Here is an 18696-nt window from a genome sequence, read left to right on the forward strand (position 1 = left end):
CCCACACCCCCCCTGGCACAGGGGATGGTCTCCAGCACCACCCACCAGCCTGCCTGCTGAACACCTGCACACAGAGCCCTGCAGCCCCGAGCCTGCCAGAGAGGGACTCGGGCACCAGGGCAGGGACACCCTGACCTCAGGGATCACCATGCCAGGGCCAGAAAGCAGCCAAGGCAGTGCCCACCCCCAGCAGCTCCCATCCCTAGGGCACAGAGCTGCCATCACTGCCCACGAGCCAAAGCACGGATCCTGAGAGCTCCCTAAATCTTCTTCCTGCAGAACAAGCTCTTGGACAAGCCCAGTAAGGCCTGGGGGGCAAAGAGACCCTCCCAGCCCACAGACAGACTGTGCTGGAGCACACCCACCCATCAGTGATGGCCCCAGCACTGCTGGGGAAATTCCATCAAACCCCATTTCCATCACCAGAGGCTGCTGGAGGACCCAGCAGAGCCAAGGGTTCATCAGCAGTGACCAGGGACCTCCCCAAACCCAGGGACACAGGACAGCAGTGCCATCACCCCCAGCCGTCCCCTTCTCTGCCCCCCAGAGAACTCGGGGGCACCAAGAGCTCCCTGAGCCAGCTGGGCACAGAGCCCTGAACCACCACGCTGAGCCCAAGCATGCCAGGCTCTCTGCTAGGGAGAGGGCTGCACCATGAGCAGCTTTAAAGGGTTATTTGAGGCTTTATTTTCACAGCTTATGCTAAGAGTGAGTTATAAGTATTATTTACTATATTTTTAAACTCGTTTAATTTAAGCTGATTCTGAATGGAAATTAGAATCCAATTAAAATGTGGGGGGAATGTCAGTGCTTTGAAGCAGATTATTAAGCAAAGCTACATTAAACACGTTGGAAGCATAAATATTGGGGAACAAGTTCTATATTTACAAGAGGATTTATTCAGCTAAGGAGTATCATCCATGGCCCAGGAACTGAGGAACCCGTTATCAAGGTCAAGATTTTATCAGCAGGTCTCAGATTCTCACATCTGTGTTTCACCCAGAGCTTGATTAAGAGTTTAGAAGCCTGGAAAACTCTCCCTTTTGCTCCAGCTCCTGCTTTAGAATTAATTGTTTATTGATCCAACTGGAGGAAAATATTCTCTCTTGCTGCAGAGGAGCTGCCTGGAGCTGAGCCTGTTGTCAAAAGCTGTTTTATCACTTCCATAAATTCCAGCTGTGGTGACTTCCTCAGCTTCAACCGCCCTTCTCCACACACACTCACAGATCCCTCTGGTGACTCTGGAAGGTGACAGCTCCCAGGCCAGAGCCCACATTCCCACTTCCAGGAGCCCCCAGACCCACCAGGCTGCCCAGGGGGAGCAGCAGTGGTTCCATTCCAATGGATATGAGTGCAGGTCCTCCTGCAGACATAAATCCCACAGCACCCCCAGCTCCTGCCCGGGCAGTGCCAGGTGCCAGAGGGGCACAGTGGCCCAGCAGGAGAGGAGGGAACCTGCTGGGGCTTGGAAACCCCCCTCCTCATCCTCATCCCAGCATCTCACACCTCCCACAGCAGCACCAGCCCAGACTCCAGAACAGCCTTTTTAAATTTTTTTTTTTCCCAGGTAGGAAAGCATCCCAGAGGGGAAATGGGGCAATCTGGCAGGGTCCATGGGAGCGTGCACTTCCTTCCACCTCTGGGAAAACCAACACCAAAGCACTGGGAAAAACCCATCTTTTCCCAGGCAGGAAACCCTGAGGATCCCCTTCCCCCCACCCAGGATCCATCCTCTCAGCCCCTGAACCTCCCAGGTGACAAGGGTGGCAGCAGGAGAGGACACATCCACAGTGGGTAACGGAACAGGAAAAGGGACCCTGCGCTCCTGTGCGTGTTTTTACCCGCTAGAAATTCAATCTTGTCTCGTCAGGAGGAGACAAGGATGCCTGGAGCACCTGCGTGTGAGCACAGCCAAGGGGAGAGCTGCCTTCACTCTGCTTTATCGGGGCTCAAAACACCTGGAGACTCAGCAACCAACAAAAGGACAGATTCTGCTTCCTCATCTGGTACCCCAGCCTGTCAATTAACCTGCAGGAACATGGATCCCAAAATACCTCCAACGATTCCAGCAGAAAGCACTGGAACAGCACCAACAGCAGCCTGGGCAGCGAGAGGAGGAGGAAGGAGAAGCTCTGTCAGCAGCAGCGAGCAGCCCAGCCCAGCCAGGGATGGAGCAGCCCCATGGAAGAGCTCTGGCCTGGCAGCAGCTCCCTGCTGGTGCCCAAGGAGCTCCAGGCACAGCCTCAGCTGCAGCTCCACCACTGCAGCACCTCCAGCACAGCCCCTGCACCTGGCCCTGACCCACACCTCCCCCCAGCTCCCCTTTCTCTGCCTCGGCCCTTGGAGAGGAGCAGATCTGCCAGAAGGACTCATTATCCACTGAGCTCTCACCCCGTAAGGCTGTAAATTAAAAGAGAACTCAAATAAATTACGGAACTTCCCTCATGCCTTTTATTATCTCAATAACCTTCAGAGGGATTTATCCACCGTCAGCTGAGCAGCTGAGAGCTGCACTGACAAACTAATTCAAGAAATGCACAGCTGAGAGCCTTCACCCACCAAAGCAGGAATTTGGCCCAAGCTGCTGGAGAGGGCACTGAGGGGACCCTCACCCCCCCAGTGCCTGGGCACAGCTGGCTCAGCCCCACCAGTGCACTCCCCCCTCCAGCTGGGGAGATCCCCTCTGCCATGGGGCAAAAGAACTCAACTGTGCCATCCTGGGTGGCACAGAGAAATCCTGCGGGGCAGGGCAGGGTGGCAAAGCAGCAGCAGCTGCGTGCAGGGACAGGCTCTGCCACCAGCACAGGCTGCCCAGCCGTGCCAGCGCCTGGGATGGCACCCTGGTAATTCAGAACGACACGTTCCAGTGACAGGGGATGGAGAAACAGGGAAAGGGGAAACGGGAAATGCCCAGCCCCTGTCACAGAGGGGCTGTGTGAGCCTGGAGCATGTGGAGGGCACGCTGCTGACCAAGGCTGGGGACGAGGGCTGCCAGAGGGGGTTTTCCAAAGGAGGCATCGCAGAGAGCAAGGGTCAGTATCCTAAAACATCCTAAAACCTCCCAGACTGCCCAGGAGCAGCGGAAAAGGAGGAGAGGCACTGCCACAGCCCTGCCACCAAGCACAGGGTGCCCAGCAGAGATGCCAGCCTGGTACCAAGCAGGCTCCCAGGGAGGTGCCTGTCACTGACAGCTCCTTCAGCACCTCAGTCCTGCAGTGCCTGTCCCCACACCGTGCCCAGGCTGCCAGGGAGGAGCAGGAGCTGCCACTGCCAGGCTGGGGTTTCCCAGCCCCTCTGTCCCCAAAAGCAGCCAGCAGAGGTTCACAGGCTGCTGCGGCTGTGTGCCCTGTGCCAGGGCTCTCTGCCGTGCCAAACAGCCACACAGACCACTCCAAAGGAGGTGGGGGGAAATAAAAACTCTTCAGGATTTTCTGTGAGCCAACAAACAGAGCCTCAGCACCTCTCCCCAGAGCCAGGAACGAGCCACGACCAACAGCCAGGCCCAGGCAGCCCTGCCAGCCCCAGCCACTGCAATCAGCCCTCCCTGAAAATTAGCAACTCCAGGCTCTTTCTCCATCTGTTAGCCAGAAAAAACAGCCTTAATTTCTTGCTTTGTGAGGCTTTATCAAGCCTCGACCATTTTAGCCTGAAAACAGGAAGCTGTTTGGGAAGCAGAGTGCCTTCATCTCTGCACTGTACCCAGCACGGCCAGGCCTCCAGCTCGGGGTATGACCAGACTGCAAACAGCACCAGGACGCACCCCCAAAGCACTGAGAGCTGAACCACGAGCTCTAGACACCCCAGAGAATGACGGGCACCCTGGAAGGGAAAATGAACAGGGCACTCACCACTGGTGAGCTATGCCCAGCCTGGGCTGTGCCCCCCAGGGCACAACGCAGCAGCCAGAGCTGCCCTGCCCCAGCGCCAGGCATCGCTGGAGGCAGCGAGTCAGTGCCAAAGCTTCGCCAAAAGCAGCCGAAAATAGCTGGGATTGTTAATGTCACGCTCGCTGGAGTGAGAAGCTGAGAAATCCCTGCTCCCCCCATCCCTCCGCCTGCACACACGAGCGCTGCCAACGCCGTGCCAGGCTGCTCCCCCAGCTCCGGGCACTGCCCGGGCAGGGTCTGCCCCACACCGCGGCTCTTGGCTTCAGGCGTGCCCTGACACCCTCGGGGGTGACGCTGTGAGCGCTGAGCAGCTCCTGGCACGCACAGGAACCAGGAAAACAGCTGGAGAATGGCACTGGGCACTTCCACACGGATAACGGCACCGGGCGGTCACACGCACCACACACAAAGCCCAGGTGACCCCCGAGGGGCCTCGGCCATGCACCCGCCCCTCCCGGCACACGAGCCCCGCACGTACCTGCACAGGGAGCCCGTCCTGCAACGCAATTCCTGGAGACAGGCAGGAATTCAGGAGAAGAGCAGCCCAGGGACAGCGGCCTCGCCTGCCTGACTCTGCCCCACAACTGGCCCAAGACCCTCTCTTTCGCCTCCTTTATCCAGACTCCACCTCAACCGACTTTTTCCTACAAATTACCCTCACCGGGAGGCTGTGGTGACCGCTCGCGCCAGGTTATTGTTAGCAGCTGTCCCTAATTAAGGGGCATAACGAATCCTTAGCACAAACTTAATGGGCCCCTGGCACATCGCGCGTCGGCCCCTTGGCCGGGCCGGCTCAGCCACGAACCCTCACGGGCTCCGGCAGCGCCGCCGCGGAACCGGATCCCGGAGCGCAGCGGGGACCGCCCGATGCCGGGGTGGACGGTGCCACCCCGGCCTCCCCCGCTCCGCCGGGAGCCGCCAGCCTTCCCCCGGGATGCGCTCCCGCAGCGCCGCCCCGGGGCTGTCGCCGCGCCTCCCGCTGCGGCCCGTTCCCGGTGGGCATCCCTCCCCAGAGCCGCCCCGGCGGAACTTCGCCGCCCCCGCCTGCCGCCCCCCCGCTCCCCTCCCCGGTGCCGCCGCCCCCGGTAACTCACGCGCTCAGACGTCCCCGCCGCGGCGGCGCAGGGCGGCCGCGGGTCCCCGCCCGCCGAGCGGCATCTCCCGAGCAGCGGCGACCGGGGCGGCCCGGCGGCGGCTCGGGCTCTCCGGGCTGGCTCGGGCTCTCCGGGCTGCGCTCACCGGGCCGCCTCGCACGCGGCTGCGCCCGCGCCACCGGAGCCACCGAGCGCGCGCGCCCGCCCCCGGCCCCGCCCCGCGGCTGCCGCCCCCCGCCCGGGGTCTCCTCCCTCCCTCCCTCTGCGGGAAGACCCGAGCGGGATGGGGGGGTCGGGACCCTCTGCCCGCTCCGCACACGCTCTCGCCCCTGCGCCAGGAAAAGAGCCGCGTTTTGTCGGTTTCTGCCCCAAAAAACGAGCCTCCAGCAGCGGCCCCGGCACGGAGCGGGCTGCCCGGGGCTTCCTCCCGGTCCCTCCCCGTCCTCAGCAGCACCGGGCGCTGCGGCCCCGCTCGTGGCGAGGAGCAAAAACCCTCGGACAAGCCGGACCAGGGACACCGATTCCATCGCCGTGCATCCACCGGGACACCGGGCGGGATGCCCGGGCTCGCGTCAGCCCCTGGCAGGACGGGAGCGGGGAAGGGGATTTCCAATCCTCACTGCAACCACTGGGAAACGCGAGGCGGGGCCGGGAGCCCGCAGGATGCGGGTCTGGAGCATCCCCCAGCCTCACTAAAGCTCCGTGCGTGTCTCAGCCCCTTACCCTTTCTCCCCTTTCAATCACATGTAAGGATCTCCGGGCAGCGATCCGGGCATTCCCACCGCAGCTGGAAGCTTCCCGGGGTGTTATGCAAGAGCAGACCTCTGGCATTCACGGCTCTCTCGCTCTCCGGCTGCTCATCTCCTCCCCTGGGAAGCCGGCAGACCTGCGCTATCGGACCGAGCAGAGCCCGGCTGTCAGCGGAGCTGCTCTGCCCCTTCCTGGGCTCGCTACCGGGAGCTTCCATGCAGGAGAGAGCCGGGAGCAGCTCTGGCAGCCAAACCTCCTGAACCCCACCGGCCTAGGGGATGTCACAGGGCTGTGACAGTGACCTGCTCCTGCTGGCGTTCCTGGAAGGGGCTCAGCACTTTTTCCCGGCTCAAACGATTTATTTGTGGTTCCCAATAGTTAAAACTGTGGTGAAGCACCTCAAGATCTATTTCGTGAGAAATATCTGGAATATTTACAGCGTGCTTGAGCAGGAAGTTATCTGCTATGACTTTAGCACAGGGTCATCTCTGAGACTTTCTCAGGCTCCTGCAGAGCCCCCCAAACCAGGCACTGCTCCCCTTCCCTCCCCAGGGCTCTGAAGCCCACTCTGGAGAAAACCAGCAGGGTTATGAGGAGCCACCACGTGAGTGAGGACCGTGAGCACCCGGGCTGCGCCTCACCCATCCCCACATCTATTTTGTATGATCCGCGGGTATTTTTAGCCCTCGGGGCCGCGGCAGCCTTGTTCTCCCGACAAAGGCAGCCAGGCCCGCTCTCGGCTCTGCCCCGCTGTGCCGCTTCCTCACGCTTCACTGAGGCTGAAGATGCTTTAGGCAGCAGATTTGGAGAACGAGGAGCTGGGAATGCGGGAGAGCTCAGCTCTGCAAACCTTCCCCGCACCCCGAGCTCCGCAGCCGTGTCCCGGCTGGCTGCCATCCCATCCATCCCATCCATCCCATCCATCCCATCCATCCGCTCCTGGAAGCGCACACCGGTTCCCGCTTGGGAGGCGCCGCGGGAGGGGCGCGGAGCGGGCTCGGGTGCCGGCATTGCTGAGCAGCCCTCCGGAACGGAACAGGCCCGGGCACCGGCACCGAGACCGGGACCGCCGGGCGGGAAGCACCGCGGAGGAACCCTCCGGGGGAGCCTGCCCGGGGATCTCCAGGAGGGCAAGCGGAGGAGTGTTCTTCCCGGCCGTGGGAGAGGAGGAGGAGGAGGAGGAGCAGGCGGGGATAATGGCTGAGGATGCACAGAGCGGCAGCGGAGGGAAGAGCAGCCGTTGGAAACGGCACAAGGCAACAAACCCCTGCAAGGCTGGGTGTGAACCGCGGGAACAAGCATTACTCTGGGAAAAAGATGGTTTTCCTTTCTTCTTGGCCGATTTCACAGCCTGTTTGCCATCAGGGCCTCCATTCGGAGGCAGTCAGAGCTGTTTAAATTCCTGCTGCTGGGATTTGTTTTATCTTTAAGGAAGACAAGGTTTTCCTCAGAGCTATGGCTGGAGTACAGACACGACAAGAGCCAGCGTGGCTCCATCTGGGTTTTTCCCTGAACACAGCTGCGGGAATGCAGAGTCCCCCAGCTCCAGGGATCCCCTCAGGGCCCAGGGCTGAGCCAGGGCACTGCCAGGCAGCCAGTCCTGGAATTTCCTCCCCAAGGCAACAGAGGCCACTCAGCACCAGGGAGAGAAGGAGACAATGAGGCAGCAGCCCCCACATCCCCCCATGGCTCTCAGGCACTCTCAGCTTTGAGGTGCCCAAGGATGTCCAGCCCCTCCTCAGGACTCTGCCCAGAAAGGGGAGGTTTACAGCGGGTTCAGCTCTGGCACAGCCCTGGCACAGCCCTGGCAGCTCGAGCCCGGACCTGCCAAGGGCTTCACCTGCCAGTGCCCGTCCCAGCAGCGGGCCGGGGGCACGGTGCCAGCTGGAGCTGTCCCCAGAGAGCTGCCAGAACAGCGGGTACCTGCACCAGCCCTGACCGCAGTGGGGAAGCTGGGATGACATGGCAAGGGCCGGGGTTGTTTTCTTGGCAAGTGTCAGGTGCCCTGACCCAAAAAACCCAAAGCGGAACGTGCAACCCCAGCGAGGCACTGGGCAGACACACTCAGGCTGCAAAGCACCGTGGGAGGAGCAGGGAGAGCCACGCTGATGGGTTCTGCAATAATGCTTTTTTAAACATCATTTCCGATAGATTTTGTAGCGAAGTTATGTAACATAATGAGCAAATCTACAATGCAATTGTCACTGCACATTAACAGCGAAATCCTGAGCCTCTATTACACTAACAAACTTATTAAATCAGTGAACATTGCGCTGCATCAGTCAATTATTGAAACAATGCCAAGATCGGGAGAACAATCTGATATCCATTACAGGGAGCAGGAGCAGGGCTGTGACCGGGGCTGCCCGCAGCGCTGCGTGCTTTAGAGCATTCCACGGATTTACAGCATGACGGCCACCTCACCTGCCGGCATTCCACAGCTGCTTCCCCGCTCCAGGGAGGGAAGGAGCGCAGAGCCGGCCCTGTGCTCGCACCCCAGGTCCCTGCTGAGAGAGCAGCAGGGCGGGGGAAGCGCCGCTGGTCCCACCGCTGGGACTGCCCTGGCGGCAAGGGACAGGGCTGCGGCATCGGCCGCACTCGGGGACACAAACCGCCCCGCTAAGAGGCAAAGAAAGCCCTTGGAAAGCGAGGGGCACGCAGCAGTGGGTGCTGCCCAGCACTCGGGCACCGTTGCCCCCTCCCAGGCACCACCCCGGGCCCCACCACTGCACTGATCCCCCAGCCAAAGCCTCATCCCTGGCTGCCCACCCTGAGCCCCTTCCCAAAGCATCCCTGGAGCACCAGGGGAGCAGCAGTGGATGAGGAATGGCCAGGATTCAGCTGCCACCTCGCTGCCCCTCTCCAGGGAGCTGGCAGCAGCCAGAGCTGGCAGCTCTGTGCCCACAGCTGAGCTCATCCCTGGCTCCAGGACCGCAGCCACCCACTGCCACACACATTTCCAGGGCAGGGCACTGCTCCAGCCCCAGGATGGGGCACGAGAAGGCTGGCAGGGGTTTGGCCCTGCAGACCCCCAGCTCTCACATCCCCCTCGACACTGAAATCCCATCAATGCCCAAGTGACATCCTCAGGAGATTGTTAAATGTGAAATAAGGTGAGCTGGGGGAAACCTGCGAAGATGTCCATGCAAACACCTCAGCAGAGTGTGCCTTGCACCTCGGTGAAGTGATTTGACACAGCACTAATTATGCAAATTAATCATCAGTAAATTAGATCCTTGGTTATTTATTTATTTTGCATTCTGCGCCTCAGCCCAGCAGGAGCAGCACCCGGAGAGAGGAGCAGCTCCACTCCGGCTGGGAAGGAATGTTTGGTAACATGTTGCATGATCTGGCCTCCCCACATTCCTCCTCAGATGAAATTTGGAATTGATTTGCTGGTATCACACCGCTCCCAGCCCTCAATATGTCATGGCAGCTAATGAACCGTGCCAGAGACACATTTATAACCCACTATTAGCTGCTTCCTTCGCAAAGAGATTTTTTTTTCCCTCTTTGCTCTGATGTTCTAAAACTTGTAAAAACAAACCAAACATCACATACACAGAAAAAAGCCCCAGTCACCAGCAACACCAAAATCACCACAGCAAACACATCTCCTGAAGGTGAACTACTCGTGTGATTCCCATCCTCCCCCCTGGACCCAGCTCTCAAAAGAAAAGGCCCTGGACAGCTACCCAGAGCCCCCCTGGTTTTCCCCAGGCTCTTTCCCAGCCCCTGCTCCCTCCAGGCAGAGCAGACAGAGAGGGGCTTCCAGCGCCAGCTCCCTCCTCACCCCGGCAGCAGCCAGAGCTGGGATCTCACTCCAGAGGAGGAGCAGGAGCTGGTGCTGGGGACAGACCTGGACAGGCCCAGGAAGGCAGGGACATTCCCCTTCCTCCCCTTCCCTCCGAGCCTCATCCACGCCTCACGATGGCAGCGACAGCTCTGTCGGGGGAACAAGAGCTAATTCAATTTACCGGGATCATTGAGGAGGAAATTATTTAATACTCTGCATGGAATTCCATATCTGAAAGCATGAACGGCCCTGTTTCATCAGAGATCCGTCCCTCCCAAACACTCAGCTTTACTTCTGGGGGCAGTGGGCTGCCAGGGACGGGCAGGGACAGGGCAGGGACGGCGCTCCTGGAGCCAGGAGAAACAAACAGAGGAGAGCCACGGGTGCTCCCCACGGAGCAGCAGCTCTGCCACCAGGGAGAGCAGCCTCCCGAGGGGCTCTGGGCCTCCTCCGAGGGAGGATCCCCCCATTGCCATGCACCATGTATTCCCTAGGGAGCTCCTGCTCCTCCCACATCTCCAGGGGCCCTGGCTGGTGGCCTGGCACTGCCACCCGGTGCCACTTCTGAGCCCCCCAGTTTGCTCCTCTGTCCAAAGAGGAGCCTGGATGGGGCACACCAGGATCCAGGAGAGCAGAATTTTACCACAGGGAACCCTCCCCTTGGCTGTGCACACCTGTGGTGCTGCTCACCTGGGTCAGCACCAGGGGATCACTGCAGGAGGATGCCAGCACTGAGGATTCCCCAGCGGCTGCAGGGTGTGCCACTCCCCAGGGCTGCTGCTGCAGGTGCCCTGTGACTGCCCCAGGGGTGGGCACACCCCTTGGCACAAAACCAGCATCCCTTTGGTGGAGCGAGAGCCACCAGGGCTGGGCTCCCCCCCAGAGATGTGCCAGCCTTGTGCTGGAGAGCCCCAGCTCCAGCCCCTCTGCTTCACTGCTTCCCTCTCTCTGCCCTGGCAATGCCTCCTTCCCCTCACACACACACACAAGCGATGATAAGTAGCAATAATTTTGCTCCTGTATTTGTGTCACCAAAACTTCCAGCTAATTCCTGTAGCTGCCAGCATGGAGGCACTAATACCTCTGTGAAAGACAAAGCAATTATTTCTAAACATAGCTTGTTCCTTGCATTGTCACCACCCGAACCACCCAACCCCTGGGCCACTGTTAGCATCTTCCTCTAGCTAGCAGGGGAGAAAAAAAGACTGTTTTCCCCCAAACCAGATCCCTGCTCCTCCCCAGGTGACAGACACCCCACTGCCTGACCCAGACAGAGGCACAGTCGCTGTGCTCGGTGTCTCCAGCTGGATGGAGACACCGCGTCTGCCGCAGGACCCTCTGCAGCACCAGACCTTGTTATGCTGTGGGTCTGCTCTCAAGACATTAAAGCGAGCCATAAAATGACAAGTGAAGTGAAATAAGGGATGTAAGCAGCGGGGAGAATGCAAATGGTGGCACTGGCACAAGCACAGCACCCTCCAAGCGCCTGTCCCCAGCGCTCAGCACCCAGCAGGGGACACAGCTCCTGCACGGGGGTCCCTGCCCCTCCCTCAGGTGCCCACCCGATGGAGCTGCAAGGGTTCAGAGCCGTGAAGAAGACACGGTGCCCCCAGCTGGCACAAAGCCCCCAGAGCCGGAGCAGCCCCTGCCCCAGGCGGGCACAGGGAGGGGGGAGAGCTGCCGAGTTAATGAGCAGGCATTACTCATTAATGCTCCCCACCAGGGCCGAGCTGAGGCAGCTCCTGCAGGCAGCACACCTGGCTGACCCACACAGCACCACTGATGGACATCTAACATTGCTCTCCAAGGCTCCAGCATGCAAACCTCCCGGCTCTGGCACGGCACGATTCCCTGCCTCCATCCCTCCTGGCCTCAGCTCTCCGAGGGCTTTGTGGGAGCAGCCAGAGGCTCAGCAGGAGAACAGGAGCTGCGTCCCTGCACTGGGATTTTGGACAGACGCTCAGCAGCTCCCAAATGCTCACACAGCTCCCAGGGTGAGGGGCTCACAGCCCTGGGCAGGGCTCTGGGATCCTGCTCTGGCTGCTCCCTGTTCCATGCCAGTGACATCCTCCACATCCCGCCCTGCCAGAGCTGCCCAGGCTCCTCCACCCCAGCTGCCCCTCGGGAAAGTGTCAGGAATGCTCGGGAGCCACCCACCCCAGGAGCTGTCCCAGGTGTGCTACACCTGCAGCTCCCAGGGGAGGGGAGCCTGGAGCAGCCCTGAGCCAAGAACAAGGACAGCACCCTGGGAACTGCCCTTAAAAATATTTCCATCACACTTCATAGTCAACCTGCGGTACCACCCCCAGTAATTAACCGCTACATTTTAATTAAACATTGATTAGCAACTAATTAGTCTAATGATTAGTCACCTGAAGGAGACAAAGCAAAATACTGGGGCTGCCAAGATAGGAGCCAGAGAAGGCAAATGATGAAAGATGAGAGGCAGCTGAAATTCCTCCTCTGCTTCCCTCTGGGCCAAACACTTCCTCATGGTTTGGTCCTTCACAGCTGAAGCTTCGAGGTGAATTTTTCTAATTGTGGCAATTCTGTCAGAATCTCAAGTGAGTGGTGGGGAGGAGACTGAGTTATTTCATCTTTCCCATCAGATCTCAGGTTGTTAATATGGCTAAAGAGCCTCTCCCAGCCCGAGGAGACTGAGACTGTCACCGTAACAAAGTCAAGGGACACTTTTGTGCCTTCAGTCCTGCAGCGTCCCGAGGAGATCCCTGTGGAGAGCAGAAGCCCCTGGGCCCAGCACTGCATCCCCTGCAGCCACCACACCCCTCAGAGCCCCCAGCACTGCTTCTCCCGGTCCCACCCGGGCTGCTGTCCCACCCCTCAGAGCCCCAGCACTGCTTCTCCCGGTCCCACCCGGGCTGCTGTCCCACCCCTCAGAGCCCCAGCACTGTTTCTCCCGGTCCCACCCGGGCTGCTGTCCCACCCCTCAGAGCCCCAGCACTGCTTCTCCCGGTCCCACCCAGGCTGTCACTGTCGTGCCCTGCCCGCTGGAGGGGCTCCCAGCACTCTGCTCCCCTCCCCACAGAACTGCCGCTGCCACACTGCGTGCAGGGCTCTGTCAGAGCCAGCCCAGCGGGGCCGGGCACCCCCCGGGCTCTGGGACAGAGGAAGAGAGTGCCAGGGCAGGGCAGAGCCCTCGGTGGCAGTGGTAGGGCACGGCACAGCCCTGCCGGGTCCCTCCCCTCGAGGGATCCAGGCTGGGGACCCGCGGCCTCTGCCCGCCCCTGGTCACATCCTGGTGCCGCCCCAGGACCCGCAGCCACCGCTGCAAGCACCCTCCCCACCGAGCAGGGCATCGGCTCAGCCCAAAGCAGCCCCCGCGCTCCCAGCCCGGCGCGGACGCGGCGCTGCACTCACAGGAGCCGGGGAGCCGGGCCAGGTCCCAAGGAGCAGCGGATCCGCGCCCCGGGGGCTCGCGTTCAGCCCCGTGCCCCGAACGGGCTCCGGTGCCGCTCCCGCCCCTGCCGGGCTCCGCTCGGGGCTGTCCCCGCAGCCCCGCTCCGCACCGGGGCGGTGCTGGATAGATGTTTATTATTGCACTGGTCCCTTCTGTGAGATAATCCTATTTACCTCCATCACTTGTGCCTCAGAAAATCACTCTGGCTGAGGTTATGAAAGCGCTCCCACCACGCTCCCCCGGCGCTCCGCAGCTCCCTCCTCCCCGCCGGCTCCTCTCCCCAGCACCGCCGGCAGCTCCGCAGCCCCTGCCCTCCCTCCCTCCCCCTTCTCTTTGCCCTCCTGCCAGTCCGAGCCCCATCGGGTCTCTCATCCCGCCCCTGCCCATTTCCAGCTCCTCCCGGGGTTTTACGGGAAGGTGAGGCGATAACGCTGGGGTTATTGCCGGGGTTTGAGCCAAGCCCACCCCGGACGGGACCCCCCTGGGAAGGGCCGGAGAGGCCACGGCTCGGCGGTGCTGCCTGGGAAGCCCATCGGAACCTCTCCCCTGCTCAGGCTCGGGAAAATCCCCCAGGGAGGTCAGCCGAAGGCAGAGGCGGGCAGGATGGGGTGGGCCAGGCTCCCAGGGAACGATGCAGGTCAGGAGCCAGCCATGCATCTGCAGCCCAGCCCGGCGGGCAGGACCAGGGCAGGAGCCCCCGAGCCCCGGGGACCCGCACTGGGGTGCGAGAAGGGTTAAACCAAACCATCAGGCCGTGCCTGGCTGGCAGGGCTGAGGGCCATCGATCGCCTCGCACGTCTCCTCACGCTGGGATCGGTACAATCGATGGGGTCGGGCCAGGGGGAGGCAGCTGAGTGGATACTGACACCTTCCTCCCCCTCCTCCTCCTCCTCGTGCTGGGAACGGCCCTCGCCGGGGAGCCCCCAGAGCTCCCGCTGGGGCTTCCTGGGCTCTCGCAGCCCCTCGGAGCGGGAGGCAGAGCAGCAGCAGCGGGCAGGGGCTGCCCTGGCAGCAGGGCCGGGGCTGGGCTGTCTGCAGGCACTGTGCTGCTGCTGGGCACGGCCACGCTGCGGACTGGCACACCTGGGCACGGCCAGGAGATGTCCAGGCACGCAGGGAAGAGCCCCTGCCCTCCTGTCCTGCCCAGTGACCCAGCTCCAGCAGCTCCGAGCCCGCAGCCTCACCCAGCTCTGGCAGCAGGAGGGGCAGCGGCTCTGGCTGTGGCTGTTTCACGCTCCTACAAAGCAATCTGCTCCTTGGGCTCCTCTGTTCCTCCCTCTTATGCAACTGCACAAAATGTAGAGGAAAACAATCCCCTGGATGCTAATTTATCTGAGGAGCTCGAGCAGCTTTGCACAAGGCAGCAGTTTCAGCAGGAAAAAAACAAAGGGAACAGCCATGTCTGAAAGGCTGCTCCTGAAATCTGCCCTGCCTTCTGGGATCCTGCCCTGCCCAGCTCCCACAGGGGTCCCTGCCCACATTTCTGCTTCCTATATCCATCCCTGCATCCTTGCCTGCATCCCTGCCTCCTGCTGCTCCCTGCACCCATCCCTGCCCTTGGTCCCCCTCCCTGCCTTACCCCTCTGCCCGCTGGGCAGGCTCTGTCTCTGCTCACCCCCTGGGGCTGGGGGGATCCAGGATCAACCCAGGATCAACCAGGATCAATCCAGGATCAATCCAGGATCAATCCAGGATCAACCCCCGCAGCTGCCCTGGGGCTGGGCAGCCCCGAGGTGCCAATGCCCAGGCACGCAGAGCCAGCCCAGCCTCTGCACTCTGCCAGCCTGGCACGGGGCTGCCACTCACCTGGGGGTACCTCAGGGTACCTGCACTGCCCCGGCCAGGGCAGCAGTGCCCCGACACTGCCCCACACACACAGCCCCCAGTGCCAGGCACTCCTGGCACGGGCACCTCTGGCAATCACAGCTTTCACGGTGCAAACCAAGGGTTTCAGAGCAGCCGAGGCAAGGGATTGATTTCTTGCTTTGCTTTAAGTGCAGCTAATGTAATAGGTAATTTATTTAAATTGATAGCACAGAGAGAAACTTGGTTTTTCTCTCCTCTGAAAGGATTCTGCAGTGTTGGGTGGCCCAGGTGAGCTGCAGAGCTGGGCTGAGGGCCCTGACACCTCCCAGCAGCTGCCTGGATCAGCTTGTCATATTTTTCAATTCATTACAGCCATTTTAGCAAACAACCACTATGGATTTCTTGTTACAACGGCTCTTTCTGTTAGTTGTGTGTGAGCTGGAAGCTGCCTTAACCACTCACAGTAAAGCTTTCCCCCCAGGAAGGGGTCAGGGAACCCCCTGGGTGAGCAGGGACAGGGGGTGATGGCTCCCCCCGTGCAGGCAGCCCAGCCCAGGGACTCGTCCTTCACTGGAGCCCTTCTGGGAGGTGCCAGGGGATGCTCAGAGCCCCTGGCATGGGCACAGCAGGGCACGGAGGGGACGGAGCACCCCTGGATGTGAGAGTGTCTCTGACACTTCTGGGAATCACCCTCAGTGCTCCCCGCAGGATCCTGGTGGTGCTGAGCTCCCACAACGACTGCACTCATGAGGAAATGCTGCAATTCCGTGCCCAGCTCCTCTGACCCGGCCTGAGGAGGAGCCTGCCCCTGGTGCCTCAGCCAGGGGTGTGGGCACACATCCTGCAGAGCCCAGGGGAGCCGGCAGGGGGCTGGGAGGGCTGAGGGGAGTCCTTCCCTCGGGTGCTCGGGGAGCCCTGCAAGCCGCGTCTGACACCCCAGCAAGAGGCAGTAAATGGGGAAGGAGCAGGGGGCTGGGGGGGGGCATCTCCACCACCGCCCAGGTTCTGCACCCCCGCGATCCCAGAGCCTCCCCAGCCCCGGCAGGAGGCAGCCCGGGCTCCCTCCCGGCGGCAGGGGTACAGCCGGCGCTGCCCAGCCCTCCTGCCCCGCAGGCGCTCCCACCGCCGCCGCCGCGGCTGCACCGAGCCGATTACGCGATAGGGAACTCAGAATTGCAACCTGTTGCCTATTTCCCAGAGTAATTAATTTCATCTGTATTGAACAAATGACATAATTTGAGGATTTCTGGGTTATGGATTAAGTAAAGACCAGATGAGAGCATCCTCATTGGCTCGGAGATTAATTAACAGTGTGAAGTGAAGCGAGCTCTCTCCTCTCCCGTGGCTGCTGCAGTTTCAATCCACCTGCCCTGCCCTGCCCTGCCCTGCCCTGGCCCGCCGTGGGAGCAGCACTGCCATCCATCGGGGCAGGGGAGCTCGGGCCAGCACTGCTGCCCACACCAGGACACGGGGGATGCCAAGGAACAAAGCCACACTTCACGCCTGCTCCTCAAGGCTTCCTGCTCCCCTGCCTGGCTGAGCACCCTGGGATCCATCCCCTCCACGCCCAGATCCACCTCCCTCTCCTGCCCTGCTCCATCTCCTCCTCCTGGGGCACAGGCTCAGGCCAGAGACCTCCCCATGCACACCTTCAGCTCCACTGAAGGCTTTCTGTGCGGGGCTTGGTGCAGCTTTTATTCATGAGCCAGGCGTTTATTTAATGTGCCTTGCAATGCAGGATCTTTGATCCAGAGCAGCACCTAATTAATTATTTTTCCCTTCTTCTGCACCATCCCCTCACCGAGCGCCGAGGCCCCGAACAGAAAAGCTCCCTTCCAACGACTTTGCATAACGAGATGCATTTGGACTCCAGCAAATTTGTTCAGTTTTATGGAGTATTATATGAAAATGCTGTGAAATTAAGTTCTGTCTTTGCTATCACGCCGTGGCCATCAGGGCGCTTTTATGTGCAGCGCTGAGACTGAGAGCTGGGAAAGGGAGTCCTTGCTGGAGGAAGGGGGAGACCAGGGAGAGGGAGGAGCTCTGCAATGAGGATGACACGGTGCAGGGTTACACTGGCAGATAATGAAGCAAACAAGAAAGAGATGCAGATGAAGAGGGCTGCAAGCAAAGAACCTGGAACTGGAGCGGCAGCAGGAGGCTCCGGCAGCGGGGAGGATGGGGAGGACAGGAGGGATTCCTTCTTCCTCTTTTCCCTCTGTGAAGTGCTCCAGGAGCCGCACTCGTGACTCGAGAAGGCAAATGCCACCATCCCGGGGGACACAGCAGGCTCCCCAAGGGGAGCTGGCTCTTGCCCAGCACACCTCTGTCTGGCCTTTCTCCTCCTCCCCAGCAGCTCCTTTCCTGAGCCAGCTCCTCCACTGCCGGCTGATCCCTTCCTGTTCTTTCTCTCTCCTCATCTCCTCCACCCCCGGCCTCCCGCCCCCTCCTCTTCTCATCAGCCCTGCTCCCCTGCATCTACCCCAGAGTGAGCTATTTTCTCCCTTGGCAACTTTATAACCCGTCTCCTTGCCTGACAGCAATTAAGTAGCTGCTTCACTTCCAATCCCATGGCCCATAAACACTGGGAAAAGAAAATGTTATAGAGAAGCAAACAATCAGATCGGCACACAGATGTACACACGCGTGTGCAGACAGACAAACGGGGGACACAGGGACAATCTGGGGGGGACAGCTGAGCCTTTGTGCACAGTCTGGAGACCTCACACGGGCTGCAGCCCCCAAAAAGCACAGCAGAGGGGAGAGATTTCCACAATGCAGGGAAGGAGAGAGGCTCCATCCATCCCTAGGGCTCCCCAGCCCCCATGCCCTGGGCTGCCTTTCACACTGCTCCCCCTCGCAACTCCGGCACTCACAGAGAAATAAAATGGCCAAAAACACACATGGGAAAAAAAAAAAAAAAAAAAAAGAGGCAGCTCACCCCCCCCCCACTGTGATGGATGGGATTCTTTGGTGCCTGACAGGCCCTGAGCCTCTGGAGACCAGCACTGATAAATCACACCTTTCAGTTCGCCGGGAACATCTTCACTGCCCCAGCCTGGCCAGCCGCTGACACGGCAAAGCACGGCCCTGGCACGGCTCTGGCACGGCAAAGCACGGCCCTGGCACGGCCCTGGCACGGCCCTGGCACGGCGCTGGGTGGGGGCAGCGGGTACCCCCGGAGCCCGGCCGCCTCCCGAGAGCCGCTCCCGTGCCGACCCTGCTGTACGGTGCCCTGGGCTCCCAAATTCCCGGACAAGCGCTGTGCTGACTCGGGAGCGCCGGGCCGTGCCGGAATGTGCCCCCGAGGAATCCCGAGATCCCCGGAGCCGCCCCGGCAGCGCCCGGGTCCTGCGGGCACCGCCCGGGCTCGGCTGCCCAGCGGGGCTGGGCAACATCGGCACAGAGGTGAACCCAGCCCGGCTAAAGCGAGCTCCGCCCCGAGGAGGTGCAGCACAAACTAAGAAACCAGCCAGAGAGTACAAAATCCAGGCGATTACTGAAAAGCCCTGGACGTGGCTGTGAATCCAAGGGCTGCAACAGCATCTCCAAGCGATTAAGAGAAAAATCAAGACGTGGGCAGAACTAGATTGGCCATAGGTGAAAAATGGCTCAATTATTTCTAGTGCCAGGACCACAGAAGGACACTTCCCCCTGCTCCTGATCCACAGCCTCCCAGTAATTAGCAGAGCCTGCAGGGAAAAATGCTCCGAGCTCCAGAAGGAGCCTCAGGGGGAGACCCAAAGTGCCTCACACATCCCGGTGAGCCGTGTGGGCCGGGACAGCACCGACACCACCCCGGCACGGCCCCAGGGGCTGGGCGGGATCGGGATGGGGCCAGCCCGGGGAGCTGGGACAGGCGGGCTGTGCCCTCTGGCAGAGCAGGCAGGCTCCGTGGTGATGAGGACTGTCCTGCCTCTGTCCTGCTCCTGCCCACACCAGCCG

The 18696-nt window shown here is 60.8% G+C and overlaps 1 protein-coding gene across 5 annotated transcripts in view; it reads right to left on the minus strand.

Annotated features, from left to right (window-relative positions):
* RBFOX3 (RNA binding fox-1 homolog 3) overlaps positions 1 to 18696 on the minus strand; it is a 132842-nt gene that overhangs the window by 96613 nt on the left and 17533 nt on the right. For 2 of the 5 annotated variants that reach the window (XM_050981230.1, XM_050981226.1), the window contains exon 1: positions 4366 to 4767. The exons of 2 other annotated variants lie outside the window; for them this stretch is intronic. The gene's annotated coding sequence lies outside the window, so the exon portion shown is untranslated. Of the gene's footprint in view, positions 1 to 4365; positions 4768 to 4981; positions 5118 to 18696 lie in introns of those variants that run through there. One more of the 5 variants, XM_050981228.1, reaches the window with a different exon arrangement.

This window comes from Serinus canaria, chromosome 18 (assembly GCF_022539315.1).
Source record: "Serinus canaria isolate serCan28SL12 chromosome 18, serCan2020, whole genome shotgun sequence".
Lineage (NCBI taxonomy): Eukaryota > Metazoa > Chordata > Aves > Passeriformes > Fringillidae > Serinus > Serinus canaria.